Below are 18,417 nucleotides of genomic sequence, written 5' to 3'. Positions count from 1 at the left end.
ACCTTGATCAAGGGGACATGTTTTTCAAGGAGACATGATTCATATGTTTATCTTGATTTTATCAATGACCCTCAGCTTAAAGGAAGGATTTTACGATTAACACCTGAGTTCACATTGCTGCTGCTGATCAAGAACTCCCCAGGTAGTGCCCAGTTTTCCTTCCCTTTACACTGAACAGTCCATTACTTGGTGAATAGATGCACTGAAATCCATGGGGCTAATTAAGCAAGCTGATGTTAAATGTCATTGGGGGGGCAGAAACAAACCCTTGAAGATGGAGCATAGGAGCAAGTACCTCCTTGTTTTCCTGGCTCAAAGACTTGACAGTCTATCATGTTGATGTAGTTTTAGTGCTTTGGGATCCACTAAAGGAGCTAAAGAAATGGGAAATTAGTTATTACTATTGCAGTTTTTTTCCTTTCACCTTTTGAAGTGTACTCAGAGTAACAAACTTTGTGTACAGCAGTGTAACATTTCAAGGAAAAATGTTCATTAGTAAGTAATCCATTTATGTCCTTCTACCATTTTGTATAGGACTTGATTTTTGACCTGTGAAGCACCAGCATACTTATGTGTTTACAGAAGTATCACACTGAAGAGAATAAGGTTTATAGAGCTTAATTATTTAAGATTTTACTTTTGAAGCATTCAAGTGGGTTATTCCTTGTTAGGGTCCAATGTATTGCCACTGTGTTTTCTTAATGCAGTCCCCATCTAATGCTATTCTTTTAACTAACTTTGTAGAAGCTGTTAGCTTTGAGGATCTAAACCAGCAGTGACTTACAATAATTCCTCAGATATGGGCCACTGAATCTTTTATCAAAGATGTAAATATTTTAACTGCCGAAATGTCATGTTGTGGAATGAAATATAATTGTCTGTTTTGTATTGTATTGTTAGCTCTTTAATTGAATCACAAAATGTTTAGATTTGTTCAGTGTTCTTTTTGTGTTAGCTATGGCTACACTACAGAGCTTACAGCGGGGCAGCTGTACCAATGCAGCGTGTGCCGCTATAGCACTGCTACTGCAGAATGCTCTAAGCCAATGGGGGAGAGAGCTCTCCCGTTGACTTAATTACTCCAGCCTCTGCGAGCAGCAGTAGTTATGTCAGCGGGAGAAGCTCTCCTGACAACATAGCATTGTCCACACTAGCAGTGTGGGTGTAACTTACTCTTCTCAGGGGAATGGCTTATTCACACCCCCGAGCAACTATATGGATGTAAGCTGTCGTGTGTACGTAGCCTTAGAAGCAGGGGAAACAGACAAAAAGTGTAGTGATGGAAATCTGAATTGGTTTACTTTCACTTTGCACGTGGTGGCTCTAATTTGAAATACACAACTAGCCTAGAGTAAGCTGCTTACAGGACAGTGTGTGGGAAAAGCTCACTGGAATTTGAGTTGCTGGCTTCCTGCTATGGATATTAGGTCGTGACCAAATGCAGTACCATGACATTTTTGACTGTACTGGCTTTTGGAAATGAGAGTTCAACTAGAAGGGCAGAACCTATGATGATGGTGATAAAAGTAATTGTAGGTAGGTTCTGGATTTTGGTATCTTAAAGTAGAGCACCTCTGCACTTTCTGCAAGAGGCATCAAAAAAACAGAGTCAAATATGCCCCTCCTTGGGGACTAGGTCTATTAAGATAAAATAAACTTCAAAATTCCACAACAAAATCCATTCCTAACTCCATACAACACCAGGTTTCTCTTCCTCCTTCCCTGCCTGGAGAGCTTTGCAGTCTCTCCCCTTTTTGGTAAGGGTCTCTCCCTGGCTGAGACCACTTGCCTGGTCTCATGGTCTTCCCTGCAGGTGCCTTTCCTCTGCATGCTCTGCCAAAGCTTTCTGAGCTTCCCCCCTTCACTGCAGTCATCTGCCCTTACAGGAAACCACCTGATAAAACTCAGGTATACCTCATTCTGTATGCAGGGTTGGGTAGACCCAGCCTTGAAGGGGAAAGCCATCCTGTTACATTGTGCTGTGTGTGTTTTGTGGGGCTGTGTTAGGCTAAGGCAAGAAACTAGTGATGTAGAGTAGAATCTTTGGTGGACTATTATAATAAATTGGCTTTATAATAAATTGTTTTCACTTTCTAGTTGTATGTTATAGCTATGGGACTATTGATTTGAATATGGAAAAGAGTATCTCAAAGGGGAGGGTCTTTTTTTGGCTCCAAAATGTATTAAAGCGCCCAATGTAAGCTTACCTCTAAGAATCCCTAGAAGTACCACTGTGTGTTTGTAGCACTGTGTTACTAAAGATGCCTCTAGTTGTGAAGCTAACCAGTTTGGTGTTACTGCCAACAGTGTGTTTTATCATGCCTGTTTCTGTATGTGCCCTATGTTAGTTCCCCAAGCGTTCCTTCGGTTCTTGAAACCTGCTGAATCCAATTTACACAGCATCAATTTCAAGACAATACTCGGTTCATTGGTGTTCTGTAATCCCCCTGCATGCTCAAATGCTTTGATGCATTAGCTAAAACAAGTGCAGTTTCATGGTTGGAATTTATGGTGAGAATCAAGACAGCTGCTTAAATGAGACTGTTTTATTGACAAATTTTAAATGGCCCTTCATTCCTTTTGATCAGTTTCTAGTACTAAAAAAGCAGTGCACTGTTAACTTACTTACTGGAAACCCCGAGCCTCTACACAGTTGTTAAAATAATATTAAAGCCTTACTGTAGTACCTATAGTTCAGTGACTCTTTGCCTCACTCATGGTAAGGGTTAAATATAATGGACAATGTACATTTATCAATTGAAATGTGAAGTAAAGGAGCCAGTGTCCTGAGTGTTCCTTCTCTTTCTACTACAGAAGACGGAGAAAATTTTAATCCAGTTTGAATTGGAGGTGGTGAATTGTTCTCTGTGAGAAAGTTCTGGTGTAGTTTCAGGAATATGAAACCCAGTTTTATAGGTGCAGACTGTGAGTTTTCTTCTGCCCACTGTAATAAATCTTGGGATTTGTTATGCAATATTGGTGGGATGAGTAGAGAATTGGCTTAATTTGTTGACTGCTGAATACAGAGTTGCTACACTTAAAACCATTATGAATAATCTTTTTATCCTTGCAATATTTTTCATCTATAAGAAATCCTACATCTGCAAGGACAGTGCATCCTATTTCTTCGAATAAAGTGCTACTGCAACAAGTTCAGGTGAATCAGGGTTCTCTCATATAACTGAGTGCTGGGACTTCAGAAGTGTTTGAAGGAAAAGGCTACAAGACTTTGGGCAGGGCACACAAATAGGGGAGTAATAAATTGAATTAGTTGGGAACTGTGGAGGAAGTGGTAGGTATAACACTGAAACAAATCTTTAGGGACAGGGTCTGAAGGGTTTAGTTGACTCTTTCTGCAACTCACAGACATTTCTGTATTTTATAGGATCATAGGACTGGAAGAGACCTCGAGAGGTCCCTTGCACTCCATGTTTGTGTAACCTGCTCTTAAAAATCTCCAATGACAGAGATTCCACAACCTCTCTGGGCAATTTATTCCAGTGCTTAACCACCCTGAGAGTTAGGACATTTTTCCTAATGCCTAAACTGCCCTTGCTGCATTGCTTCTTGTCCTATCCTCAGAGGTTAAGAACAACAATTTTTCTCCCTCCTCCTTGTAACAACCTTTTATGTACTGATTTAACATGAATCCTTCCCATCTGCACATACACACATACCCTGGATTGGCGGTGGTTATCAGTGAAGGGGAAAGCTCTGCTCATGTAACCACTTACATACATGTTGTTGTGTCCAGTGATGTTCAGAGGGGAATATGGGTGCAGGAACCAAGTAATTTTGGCACTGGGGTTCCTGAAGTGGCCTTATTATATATGTGTTTCTCCCATTAGTAACTCAGTAGTGAAATGTGTAACTTGGCATTCTTGATGGAGATTTTTGACCTTGTTAAAACTGCGTGGTAACTTGGTTCTGTGTCTGCTCTACCTTCATTTTAAATGCACTCGGCAGCAAAGTGTCATCGTTCCTTTTCAGAGAAATGAGTATGTTTTGTCCTACCATATTTAATACCCTTTGAACATAGTTAACAGCTTGATTTTTGTAGTAAGTTGTGACTAATTACATTCACTACCTAAAAAGGTATAAGTCAGCTACTGTAGAATTATCTTTCTCTTCAGTCATTTCTTTCTAAGCTGGCTTTGTTGGCTGCATCTGCTCTACCATTATTTGGGCCTTAATTTAATGGTCCAAGTGTAGGGTGAGAATGCGATGCACATGCCTGGTATGAGACCTTCTATTTTGTCTATTTGGTACACAATGTTGCAATCTCAGCAGTTGTCTTCTGTAAACTAGCAACTGTGGCCTAAGGTAAGAATTCAGCTATGTTCTTGCTCTTTCCTAGCAGATAGAATTGAAGCAAAATACCCATGAAAATCTGGTTGCTAAAGATCTCCTGAACCACCGTGTCCATATGCTCTGTGCTGATAACAAACTTTCAGGATGTGTCTGTAAATCTCCCATGTGAAACAATTTACTGGCAGCCTGACTACTTGGAATATCCATATTCCAGCATCTGGACTCTTCCCCCCCGCCCCAGGTTGTTCTGAGACATGGAAGGATCATTCAGAGGCTTGAGTAACTGCATCCAGTAATATGCAGCAACTTTGAGGGGAATATAGCTTATGAAACAGTTCTCGGACCATGTCCTCTTCAGACTTTTAACCATGTGTGGTATATGATATTGGGGTACTCTTTAAAGCCTCTGTCTTATAGGAATAAGATCTGCTTTCTAAACTACTCACTGAATGGTTTTATTTGCCACCTGTGGTCATAGTCTTCCTGCACCTATAAATGCCACATCTTTTAAAAAAAAAAAAAAAAATTGCAAAATCAGACACCTTCAGTAAAAAGTCTTGGTAGTGGTGCTGCAATCTGATTATAGGAAGCAGATTCCATTTTATTTTAGTTTAGTTAACTGGAGGAAAAATGGAATGTAGACGAAAAGCAAACTCTATTAACTGGGGAGGGGAAAAGACCTTGACGGTGCATAATTTCTGCTGTCTATATGGGGAAAAAGAAGTAGTCACTAACTGCCATAGCACAGTTCCATCTAATCAAGACTTTTGTGTTCATTCACTATACCTTATTTAAATAAATGTATAAGCAAAACTTGATTGTGTGCTTACCTGAATAACTGCAGCACTAACTACATTTTCGAATATGTCAATGTTGCTGATGCTGAAAAATGTGTTTCTAAACAATAGAGGTAGCAGAGGAAGTGGATCAAAGTAGTTACTTTGTATGCAGTATTTCTTTCACCAGGAAATGAATGACATATTAAATGGGTTTAAAATACTTCAGCTGAAGGAGCAAATCTCATAAACTTTTGCTGTATTGCACTTCCTCGTCCAGCTTCCTTGAGAAAAAAAACTCTGAGACACTTCAAATTTGCAGTTGAGTTAAAGCATACAAGTTTTCCTGCTTCCCCTTTAATGCAAATTCAAGTTATTTATGGTATTAAATATGTTACAGCTGAAGTTCTGCACAGCTACATCACCGACTATGCTTTAAGTACGATGTTTAGCCTTAACTAACAGTGAAGCTGGGGAGGGGAGAGGAAGGATAATACTGAACATTTCTTCTCTTTTGCAAACTCTGCCACCCTAGAGAGAGCATGGTATTTACCACTAACTTGCTGGTGGTTCAAGTCCAGACTAAAAATTACTCAAAGTATTCACTGTGTAATGTACTCTATCTTAAAACTATTATAATCCATTTTGCCTTCATTTAAAGTCATATAGCAAATCTAGTGAGTCATTAACCCATGCTTCTGTACAAGGGATTGATGTATTTTTTCCAGTTCATCACAGTTACCTTTTGCAGCACTCAAAAGCCAATGTGTCAGGCCAGACAAAGAAATAGTATTATTCCAAAGAAGGACATACAGATGTTTCTATAGAAATGACCACGGTCAGTTCTGCTGTTATGATAGTGCTTCCTTTGCTTGTATGTTCTGTTTTTTTCTTCACCCTTCACCTCCTTTCCTCATTCTTTCTAGAACATAAGCTCTTTGGAGCAATGATGGCCTTTCTTATATCTGCATGGTGACATCCAATATTGAGTGGTATGGAGAAAAATAAAGGGCAAGCTCTGATAGTGTATATAGTGTACAGTAACTTTATACTCCCCTACATCCCAGTGTTTGGCATGTGATGTAGCAGGAATTTGATGCCGTCAAATGGGGTTTTGTAAGATGAACTAATTTCTGCTGGGTCGTCCTTATGCCATAATCCATGAAACCTTTCCGTAAATAATAATAGGTAGTGGCAAGTCAACTTGCATGCTTGTAATAAATTATAGCCAGTTCCATTGAAAAAGAGACCACGTGACCTGTATCTCTTGATGTGAATTAGATTTAAATGGTCTATTTAGAAGAATGGACTCTATTCTGACTGCCTGTTTGCAATATTTCACAACAGATTTGAATCTCCATTGATGTTTCCTTGGAAACCTCCTGCAAAGATTTAGGAGGAAGACAGGAGGGGGAAGGATATGCCTGTTAAGTATGTTCTTGTTAAAAGACTAATGAAATGGATCCTGAGAGGTGCATGAACAGGGTCAGTTTAGTTTTTACAGTAGAGTAGCTCTCCTGAATAATCACTGTAGTGTTACCTGAAGCCTTTTGTTAGAAGAAGTAAAGCCCTTTAAAAGTATTTTATGGTTCCTTTGAAGTTTCCACTCTTACTTTTCCCTGTCTGCACGAGCTGAAGCTTATTTGGCACCTGCTAGCCTGAGGATTAAGCTTACTAGCCAGGGCAAATAAAACTGGTGCTACTGGTCATGTCCCAGTAATTTAAAGGAATAAAACAGTTGTGTGCTGGTTTTCATTGTGACTTAGTCAGCTTATGTTGAATTATTATAACTGAAAGCTGGCTGAATAGAAATTTCTGCTCTGTGTATTTGACAAATGCCTTTGGTATTCATGGTTGCTGAAGACTGATTAGCTGTAGAATTGGTAGAACACCACAAATGTTAATACAGAGTTAGATGAATGCAGGCAAAATTAGTTAAATAAACTATTTGCCAGATACTCTTCCACTAACACTACTTACTATAATCCTTGCTTTTGTTACTTTCTTTCCCTTCCTGTCTTCCTCCTCCTCTTAATGCTTCCCCCTCAGACTGCAACTTCTTGATTATACATCATTGCTGTAACCAATCTCATAAAGTGCTTCCAGTCAACCATGCACACCTGCAAAGCTTAAAAGGTCTTTTCTACCCTCTTCTGGCTGCTCTAAGGGAAGAGCTTTTTGGCTTCTCTAATTATTTTAACCTTTTTTTTTTTTTTTTAAATCACTTACCCAGTGCCTGGCTCAGCAACAGAATGAAACCATTCTGCCCCTCCTAGTTTTGCTGTTCTCCACTGAAACAGTGTATGCTGAGAAGTGCTCAGCTTTCACTCTGCGTCAGTTTATGGATGTTCTGAGCAGCAGCAGCAGTACTGGAGCTTTTTGCAAATTTAAAATTTTGGCATCTATTTACAGTGCATCTGGATCCAACAAGAAAAGCTTAAAAACTCCTACATATTTTAGAGGAAGTTGAAATTCTAAAGATGCTTCCACTCACCTGAAAAAGCTTTGGTTTCCCTCATGAGCCCCTTTTATTTCATTGAGCTACACCGAAGTCGTATTCCATTTAGTCTCCAGTTTAATTACCCAGCTGCGTCTAAGAAATCTAAGATTTGATTTGGGCTGTGCTCTCAAGCTCACTGTGATCTTCCTTCTGTCCTTTGTCACTGAGAAAAGTTCGGTTGCTTTCCTTAAATATTTGCAATTTTATTTAGCTACAACCTCAGGGAAATTTGCCAAGATAAAAATGTGCTTGCCAGATATATGGTTTTCCCCAGTTATGCCAGTGCAGGAATGTTTTGCCTGATGTTCTTAGCCTGAATGGTTTTAAATGCTTATGGTCTGTCTGCAAAGCCAGTTGTCATCCATATAGCAAATAACACACACTTGCATGAGGACTTGCATGTCATTCATTCATGAAAGTAGTTGGGATATATGTCAGTCCAATAGGTAGCTCTGAATTAACTCTAGCCATTTGGTCATAAGACCATTTTGAACTTCACGTTTCTGGGATCTGGGCTGACCAACATCTGATTTTTGGGAACATTTCCACGCGTCTCAGCTAAGGTTAATTAATTGTGCATAATGTACAAGTTGTTTTTAGTGGTCGTCTTGTTCTTTGGGGTAGTGCACAAGTATTGGCTACCTAATACTGGCAGAGTAAGTGGTGGTGGGAGAATGGGTTAAACTGTGTTTAAAAAAAAAAAAAATCTATTCAATTTCCCTACTTATGCTCACCAAAAAGATAACTGGGAAATAGGATGAATTTTTGGTTTGGATGTGCCATGTTTTTGATAAATAAAATTGAGTGAGGTGATGACTCAAGAGTGCAAATCTGCTGGGAACACGTCTGTAGGTCATTAAATACCATTTAAATAGATTGGTAGAACTTGCATTCCAACTGTGGCCTGGTGTACACTACAAATGCTTTACTGATGTAGATATTCTGGCAGAACCCCCTAGTGTAAGTGCAGCTGATGCTGACAGATTTCTTTCAGTAGTAATGCCACCTCCCCAAATGACATTAGCTGTGCTGTCAGAAGCACTCATCTGCGGGAGGGGTTGCTACCATAGCCATGTCGGCAAGGGGTATGGTTTTTTCACCCCCTTGATTGACATAGCTATGCCAACAAAACTTTGTGGTGTAGACCAAGCCTCACTAAATACCTAGAATAAACTCTTCAATGTGCATGTAATGCTCACATTTGTTAGATAACACATTTCTCACTTGCACGCACACAGCCTAGGTTCTGCTGCTTTGGGAGCTCTTCAGTGCACAAGGCATCAGTTCACCGGTGCAAACTTGGACAGTGTTACTCGGCCAGTTAACCTTGGCCATCTGTTGGGTAAATCCTGTCTAATCAAATACTACTACTTTACAAGTGGCCAATTTTCATAGGTAGATCCACCCTCTGTCTTCCTCTGTCAGTATACAAAAGGCTTCACACAGCCTTATGACAATGTAATCAGTTAGTTAATTTTGATTTTTCAGTTTCTGTGGTCTCTGATCCAAGTTCATGACCATAAACGGATTTGTAGACTCAACACACATGCAAATTAGTTTGATTTTCTTTATCGACTTTTACATTTGGAAAGTGATCAGTAATATTAAGAAGCTTCTGTGGGCATTAACTGGTGGGACAAGAGTTTGTCTCATATTTTGGACTTTGCTCACAATCAGTTGTTACTAGTGTTCCTTCTGCAGATGTTTAAATGCAAATTCCTTTTCCTAGCAATTCTGATAGTAGAGACATTGTTTCTAGAATTGATAATCCAAACATCATCTTCATTTATCATCTACTTGGTAGAATTGATTTGTAATTCTTTCCTCCAATCTCTGTATTTGTTCTTGCACCTGGGAGAAGGATGTCACTTTTGCCTCTGTATACTAAGTAGGTCCCGTGAAACTGTCCAGTGGCAGTATCAGTTTTAAGTCCTGTGGGTCAAATTTAGTTTTTACTGCAGATTCACAATATGTGACTTGTGTTTCACTGGCAGGAGGATTTTATCTTACAAAGATTTTTGGATGTGGTTTTCTTAAGAGTTTCAAACAGAAGGAAATATGAATAGTCCGTCTTCTGCAGTAATCTTCGCGTTTAGAGAGGATTTTGCCTAAAACTTGAGTATGAGCTTTTCAAAAGAGCTGGCTGAAGATGTAGGAAAAGTGTTCATAGTGAGGGCTAGTCTACACGGGCAACACTAAAGTGGTGTTGCGGCAGCGCTTTAACATGCCTTGTGTGGTCGCAGCGCAGCGCTGGGGAAGAGCTCTCCCAGTGCTATAAACCCCCCCCCCCCAAGAGGCGTAGCTACCAGCGCTGGGAACGCAGCTACACTGGTGCACTGTTTACACTGGCGCTTTACAGCGCTGAAACTTGCTGCGCTCAGGGAGGGTGATTTTCACCCCCCTGAGTGAGAAAGTTACAGCGCTGTAAATTGCCAGTGTAGGTAAGCCCTGAGACTCTGGGCTAAAACCAGCGAGGCTTTAGCAGAAGTATTAAAACAACCCGGCTGAGTCTTAACAGTCGTTTCTCCTTTGAAAGATTGGAAGGTGGCAAATGTGTCCAATTATGGTCTGTAATGTAGTGGGAATTGCAGGCCAATCATTCTGGCCTCAGGTTTGTGTGAAATCTTAGGAGTTAATTTCAGGGATCAACTGAACAATTCCTGGAAATAACAGCTTTCCTAGGCTATCTGATTTTGGTAAAGGAAGTGATGATTCACTTCAAAGACACTCGAGTTTCTGCCATATGGATACAATGGTTTTATACTGGTCTTCTTATGAAAAGATGGGATGAGTAGGAAAAATGCCTCTTTATTTAGATCAAGAGCTAGCTCAGAGGATGGAAAGTCAATATATTATTTTTTTTGCAGAATCTTTGATTCCTAATGTTTCTAGAATTTTCACAAGCCAAACAAATTACAACATACAACCACTGCATCGCTTACTGCTGAAATGTTGCACTCTCTGGTGTGGAATACATTAGCTATACCAGGGGGTATATCGATACCACGGTTTTCTACAGGAAGCGAAGAATGAAACACCTAGTTGCAGTGGAATGGGGACTTCATCTTTCCTATTGCGTAGTGTCACCAAGCTGCTGCAGCCAGTCCTTCAAAGTGATTGAGATCCCTGAGTAGATATGCACATCTTTAAAGGGAAAGACACAAACTGAGCCTTTTGTTCAGCCTCCTGGACGGTGTCTTGATATGGTAGGAGGAGGAGAGTTGTCAACGTCCTTCCTCAGAATGGAGCAGTAGCTGGGGCTGGCATGGAGGAGGAACCTGCTACCGGGGCTGACTTGAAATACTGGCTATTATAAGGCAGGAGCTGTGAGGAAGGGAGGCTGAAACAGCCACTTTTACAGGGACCACAGGAGAGCCTGAAAGAGTGGGAGCTGGTGTTGAAGCGCTTTTCCTGGGAGTGTGGGGCTGGAGAACAGATTCAGCCTGGGCTGTAAGAGACAGGCCAGTAGGGCCCAAAGGTGGTCAGGTGACAAGAAAGAGTTCTAACAACCCGTGCAGGTGAAGGAATTACTTGAATCCCACGTGCTCCCTTATCTTTCTGAACAAAGAGAGGTGGCATGTAAGAACATAAGTCTGAGGCTTCCTATTTAGGGGAAGGTGGGAGAGAGGAGTCATAACAGGGGCTGTCAAAACTATATGGGGACAGGCTCTGAGTCAGCCCAGAAACCACAGCCACATCAGGAAGCTCAGACAGGTATCAGAGGGCACTTCTTCTCAAGTCCTTCCACTGAAGAAAATGTTTCTGGTTGGTTAATCTTGAACTACATTGAAGAGTGTAAGCAGAATTTTAGTTGCCTTTGTTTTTGTATCTTTTTTTGCTATTAAATAAAGCTATTCCAGACACTGCTTTCTCCTGGGACAGCGTGAGTGTTTTTCAACCTACAGATGAATGCTGAACAACATCATCTTTGTTCTTCGGGGGCATGAAGTAAAGCAATTACAATGACATCGAAGTGTCTGGGCCTGAAAGATTAATGTCCATAGGAAGACATAATGGAAGTAAAAACACGTTCTAATTGGAAAGGTTTGATATGGAAGTCATGTGGTTACAGTAACAGATTTGTAAATGCAGCAATTTCTTCTCTGACAAGTTCTTTTAAAATGTCATTTGAGATGAGAAACTCAGTTAGAGATGGAAAATCCCTCCCCCTCCAACTCCCCAAAAGAAAAATGAACTTTATGAGGTAGTTTTATGTTCAAAAAGTAGCTAACTATGTCCAGGAAACTGAGAAGCAATGATAACCATTAAATTCATCTACACTTGCATATCCCTTTGAAAGTGAAGATCTCTCTGAGTACAAGAAGCCACCACATCTTAGAAGCTTGCACAATATAAAATCTTCTGTACATCTAACTTATTTCTTCCTTTCTATACATCTATTCCCAGAGAGGCACCAAGCTTTTACTAATTTTCACTATTGGGACAGCAGGTCCAGAAATACACCTTGGCAAGACTAGGAAGGTACATTGACAGAATTTTCAATTGAGAAACAATTCATAATTTAGGCTACTGACAACTTAGTAACTAGTATTTCAACTTCGTAACCTGTTACTTATTAGAGCTTCTTAGTAAATTAGCATCCATTAGTTCTACAAAATGAACTTGCTGATTTTTCCCTGTGCATTATGTTGAATACACATCAAGTTAATTTTTTCTGTCGAGAATGTCTAAGTTTGACAATAAGTCAAAACATCAGTAAAACACACCTATCTTCATGTCCCAGCAAACCTTTATTTGTAAAAGTCTTGGCAGCCTTTATAGTGCTGGGATTGTTTAAGATGTAGCAACTTCACAGGATAGGCTGCAACTTACTTTCTATTAAAAACTCTGTTTTGGCACCCTGTATCTCCAGACTGCCTCACGCTCCATGTGTGGTCTGCCAGGAGATAATTTTTATTTGTACTGCTGAAGGGCCAATTGCGTAAACATTTTGGATATAGCTTGACAAATTAGAATAAATATCAAACTTTTTTTTTTGAATACTTTGTCAAGCCATTTAATCAGGAAGATTAAACCAGTTTGTGTTCATTTATTTTCTCCAAGGAGTAGTTTCTTTGAATAGCTTTATGGAGATTGAGAATTGGGTGGAGGATATATCAATTATGGTATTCCTGTTTGAATACTTGAACATTTATGGAGCTTTATAAACAACTTACCAAAACTTGAAGTGATACATTTAAACAATGCACTCCAAAATCCAGAGCTGATGAACCCTTTAACTGCACATACTTTCCTTATTCACCACTGTGTTCTGTAGCTTAGATACCATTTTTCTGCATTTACAGATGCTTTTTCTGAAATTTAAGCAGAAGCTGTAGCATAAGGTACCAATTGTACATATCCATTCATTGTATTAATGTGTGAATATTAGGTATTAGAGATGTATTTTTGTGGAACCTTAACATTGAATTTTCTGGACTCGAAATGTTTAAGTAAAGTATTCTAATGAGGAAGAGCTAAAGCTGTAAATTATGTATGTGTGTTCCATATCACCTAGCTACCCCAACGAAGATCACAGTCCCATTGTGCCAGACACTGTACAAAAGCATAGTAAAATGATCAATGCCCTTAAATCTGTCTTGTCTGTTTATATTGTGAGCTGGGAGATAAATTAGAAGTGCAGAAAGGTGAAGGAATTTGCATATGGTCACTTCGCAGCTCAGTGGCCAGGATTATTTTTCAGCTTTAGATTAATGTAAAATACCAAAATGGAACAATTAATCTATTGCAGTACTTAAACAGAAGAACTAAATTATTTTGTACAAGTGAATCAAAATTTTAATGCAGCTTCATGGCTCGCTTTTTAAAAGTCAAAAATTTTGATGAACATCGCATGCACTGGGAAAGCCAAAGCACTGCATGAAAACTAATCAGTTAAACTTGCTAGCATTTCAAAAATACAAAAAGGTGAAAAGGCATATCGGGAGCAGCAAGCGGAGTTGCACAGTTAGGTGCTGGATGAAAAGGGCTGTTAAAAATTTCTGGCTAAATGTACCTATATAAATTTGGTAGTTATCTGAAATAGATTTAATCATAATACTTTTAAAAATGAGACGTGTAAATATAAGCTTAGCTTGTTACAAAGGCTCCTGCTTTCCAGCCTACCAAAAACTGACTTTAAAACAATTCAGCTGTGCAGTTGCTGGCCTATGTCATAGTGCATGGTGCATACCACCATTTCACTGGCCCACTCTCACCCATTCCTTCTTCAGGACAGATAAACCCCATTGAGTGTCTTGACTTGAGTCAGACTGTTACACAGTTCATATCCTGAAGAGCTATTTCGAGCAGTACCTAACACCGTGACACCTAGATTCTTACTTGGGTCTGTAGCTGCCACTGTAATATAGAAATAAAAGTAAAATATTCCCTTAAATATCTATTTTAGAACGTGTTTCAATGGTTGTACCTTCATTTATCCAAAATTATTTGGAATTTTTATCATTCTTGGGCAAGAGTAGAAGTACCCTTCCCTTTTAAGTATATGTAAGAAATACATAGGAACTACTGGAAAATTTTAACTAAGTGACTTAGGCGCTCAAGTGTCCAAAGGACACAGACTTTTAGCATCTGGAGTCACTTGATATTCACTGCAGCTTAGGATTCTAGGTGACTTAGACACTGTTGAAAATCTTATTCCAGTGCTTGGAAAAGTGAAGTGTTGAGAACTGAGCTGAGTGTGTGGCTTCAGGTGGAAAATATGCAAACCTGTTGGTTCTTGTATTCAGCTTCCAAATAACAGAGGGTTTGGCCCATCTCTTAGATTTTTGGGGTTAAGGTAAATAACATTGAATGTAAGCAGAGAACTAGAAGGAAATACAAGTTGCTTGGTGTGTTCTAGATAGTTTAGCCTCTTGAGAGATGGAGATAAGAATGAGTAAGTGGTTTTACTAGTAGCATGATCATATGAATTGAATGAGTCTAACCCAGCATATGACATAACTGCCCCTCCCCCCCACAAGCCACATCTGGCTTTAGATACTCCACTGTGAGCAAGAAGTATGGTTTCTGCTAGCATTATGCACTCTTCTCCCATTAGTATAGTACTTGAATATCAAGGTGGGATTCTATGGGAAACATACCTAGAGCCTGTATTTTTTTTTAAATTTTGTTGTTGTTGTTCATTACATTTTCCTTGCTCTTCATGGAAGACTAGTTCAGCAGTCTTTAATTCCTTCTGACTGCTGACTGGTCAGAACAAAGAGGCTTACTTCAGTCACAGTGAAATTGGAGCTGTTGGAAATCTGCAGGCTTTCCCGTGTTGAAAATATCCTTACATTGTTATATCTGAAAGTAATTGCATAAGGGTTAGAGTTCTGTTTTCTTAGGTAAGTTCCAGTTAAAATATTTGCCAAATTGACATATTAATTTTTAAAAAAAGTTTTCTAACAACACAATTTGAGCTGCAGTTTACTTTGGTGTTAGGAAGAAAATTAGCTACATGCTCAATTTGGTAAAAATACTATTTCATGTGATCTACAGCTTGATTTTTTTCTTTACTAAACTTACTTTGGGGAGAGGGATAGTATCAGTCTTGGGGAAACCTGTAATTTATATTCTCACTTGGTTGCTGGAACAAGCACTTCTCAGTCATGAAGCATTTTTATTGTATCTGGTATGGTGAGTTGCCATTATATCGAACAGCTGTTTAGAATCTGTGGCTAAATTTTTGATATTTCAGCATCTGAAGCAGCTACCCTAATAGCGTTTACTGCTAGGTAACAGGGAATCAAAAATTTGAGTAAGGGTTATGGTCCAGAACTCAACCTCTTCCTTTACCTCCAAGGTTTGTAAAAACCTTGTAACGATCCTATGATAGAAGATAAAACTCGTGTGGGAGGGGATGGGAAGGGCTGGAGTGGGGGCAGGGGTTTGAGAGGTGAGCACACCCCCGGCACACTGGAAAGTTGACATCTGTAGCACCAGCCCCAGAGTCGGTGCCTATATTAATTTCTGAAGAGCCGCATGTGGCTCCGGAGCCACAGGTTGGTCATCCCGTTCTCCACTGTTACACAGCAGTGCTTACTTAACGGACACTTGCTTGTTAGGGATGTAATCTTCCTGTAGTAGAAATTTGAGATTCAATGGAAGACTAAAAATACTCTTAATCTCCCTTGTTGAAAGTGGTCAGGTTAAGGTTTCAGTGCAAGAGCTTTTTAACTGTATTGTTACAAAGTAACAAAGGTAGGAAATGAGATCCAAAGTTGAAAATAACTTGTGTTAACTTACTGTAGTGTGAATCTGTAAGCCATGATATTCAGTGGAGCATATACTACAATACTGTATAAATAGTGTTGTTTCTGCGCAATATTACTGTTTTTTCAAATTAATCAAATCAAAATACCATTTAAAGTCTATTTCTGTAGAAGTCTTCGAATACATTTGATATAGGTGAGAAGGGAAAATGAATTCAAGCCAAATTTTCACAACTTAACCCCTAAGAGGACTTTTTTATATGCTTAATTTTAAGGCACCTAAATTTGAATGTTGGCTTAAATGAGATCAGCACGGTCAGTAGCTGTCCTTAGACTGTCCCAATATTTACCTTACTTTTTGACACAAATTAACTTAGTTCAGCAGATGATCAGTACTGGCCTATCCAGGAGGACTGATGATGATTGCTGAGACCGGTCCATTAACTAATTCCTCTTATGGCACCGAAAAGTACTGTGAAAAACCTAATATTCTGTTCTTGTATTTTTACCCGGGAATAGTTTAACATGTGAAAGCATTTGGCACAGTAAAGAACAAAACAAGACATTTCCTTCAGTCATTTTTATTGGGGGTTGCTACATGTTTTCCCTTAATACATTATGAAGGCAGGTCTGTTGCAGTTAAATGTGTCTTGGGGATTTTTAGTATTGCCTTTTTCATGCGGGTAGAAATAAGACTGACTTGAGAAATGAATTTGTTAGCAGTAGGGTCACACCGGAGACCTTATAAAATGGGTCAATAACTGTTGCTGGCTGCATACTCTGTTCCTGAGTCTTCACAGAGTTTCTGTAGTTTGAAATGGTTGCTCTGCATGGGATGTTTAACTCATGCAATATATACATAAGCCTTGATAAGTAGTCAATGGGGAATCTTCTTAGCCGAGGAAATGTATGTGTTAAGCTGTGGAAGAAACAAAATAGTAGCACTGAGTGTTTCTGATGCTTCTGCTTCTCTTAAGTATGTTGCAGAGCAGAGTGAGAATGTTCAAGTGTACGGAGACGCAGTCTCAATTAATTTAAGCAAACAAAAAGCAAGGACAATGCATTGCAAAATACGGTGTTCATTTGACTAGTGTACAGGAGTTGACTTTAAATTATTTATACTTTATAGAACTCTGTAAATGCTTCGTATTTAAATGAGCTCAGTTGGTCTTGTTAGGGCTTTGGCGTAGCTTCAGTTGACACTGGGATTGCAAGGGTGAAGCCAAATCAACCTCTGGGTTTGGTTTTCAGGTTCCCTGACTAAAAGTCTGGAGTATTTTATTCCTGAACACTTGCTTCTTCTATATGTGATAGTCTAAAATCATGAATAATGATTCAGTGTCAGCAGTGCTTTCTTAAATGTTTGTCCTTGTCTGATTGTAGTCCTAAAGCTAAACTGATATTACTGTGGTCTGTTTTTTGTTTCTGGGGCTTCTAATTTAATTTTAAGAACTATCATTAAAACTCTAATTGTATTCATATTGATTGTGGAATCTTATTAACTTTGGACAGGTGAAAATGTCTTTAAATATAACCCACAATGTTTCCTGAAATTTTAAAAGGTCACTTGAGTCCCACTCTGTTCTAAGCTTATTTAAAGTGCATGCACACTCATAGAAAATATAACCTGTCCTGAATAAGCTGAGGACCAAGGAAGGAGGTTTATGGCACTACTTTAATCATTTTTAATGCTTGGAATTTGTGGCGGCTGACAAAATATAAAATGAAAAACAGCTCTAGTTTGTATTAACTTGAATGATGATGATGATGATAATAATAAAACCTGCCACACAGGAAAAAACACCTAGGATTTTACTTTTGTTCAAATGAAAATCCCAATAGTGTTGTTCAGTACTTCTTCCTTTTTATTTTTTTTCTGGCTGTACAATAAATCAAGTGAACTTGTGCAACTAAAATTTGCCTTGTTATGGTATAATACCAACTTACTACTTGTTTTGATTTTGACTAACTTTGTTCAGTGGAAAAGGTGAATGTGAACCGTTGGAAGGTATCATGGAAAATAGTGGAATGTTACAAACTGCCAAGAAGTGTTTGAATCAAGTGATGGTGGCTCGAGATTTATAGATAACTTTCACACCTTGAGATATCATGTTAGTTTAATAACAAATAAACTGCTCCTTTCTCAACATGCAGCTCAAAGAAACACTTCACAATGGTTGGGAATAAAGCAAATGTGCTGTGAAGAGATATTGCCATTCACTTTTATGCCCGGTACAGCTATGTAGCCAGTACAAATCATGTTTATTACATGGTCCCGGGTAGTTACAAGTAGCTCGTATCCAGTAACACAGCATGTCCAGATACGTTCACTCTACAGATTACTAGAGATGGAAGCATGTGTTCCTGTGTCTGTGGCTACTAACATTGCTACATATTGTTTGTAGTTGGGAGGAGATGGTTAGTGGTACGGTGATAGCTTTTCTTTGTTGGAAAAAGTAGCTCACTCAGTGAGAGCATGAAATGTAATAAACTGGAACTGAAGAAACTCCTCAAAACTCTGTCTTGCCTTTCAGCACTGAACCTCAAAATTAGAAGGGCCGTAGGACGCTAAGTCTGTCCTCTAAGTTTGTCTTACTGGCCTGTGAGTTGACCC

The 18,417-nt window shown here is 39.1% G+C and overlaps 1 protein-coding gene across 4 annotated transcripts in view; it reads left to right on the top strand.

Moving 5' to 3' along the window:
• Nucleotides 1–18,417, top strand: part of TLN2 (talin 2) — a 352,127-nt gene that overhangs the window by 101,059 nt on the left and 232,651 nt on the right. The window lies entirely within an intron of this gene.

The sequence above is a fragment of the Dermochelys coriacea genome, chromosome 10 (genome assembly GCF_009764565.3).
Source record: "Dermochelys coriacea isolate rDerCor1 chromosome 10, rDerCor1.pri.v4, whole genome shotgun sequence".
Taxonomy (NCBI): Eukaryota; Metazoa; Chordata; order Testudines; family Dermochelyidae; genus Dermochelys; species Dermochelys coriacea.
Note: the sequence above shows the minus strand (reverse complement) of the source record. Positions and strands in the feature narration are given on the sequence as shown.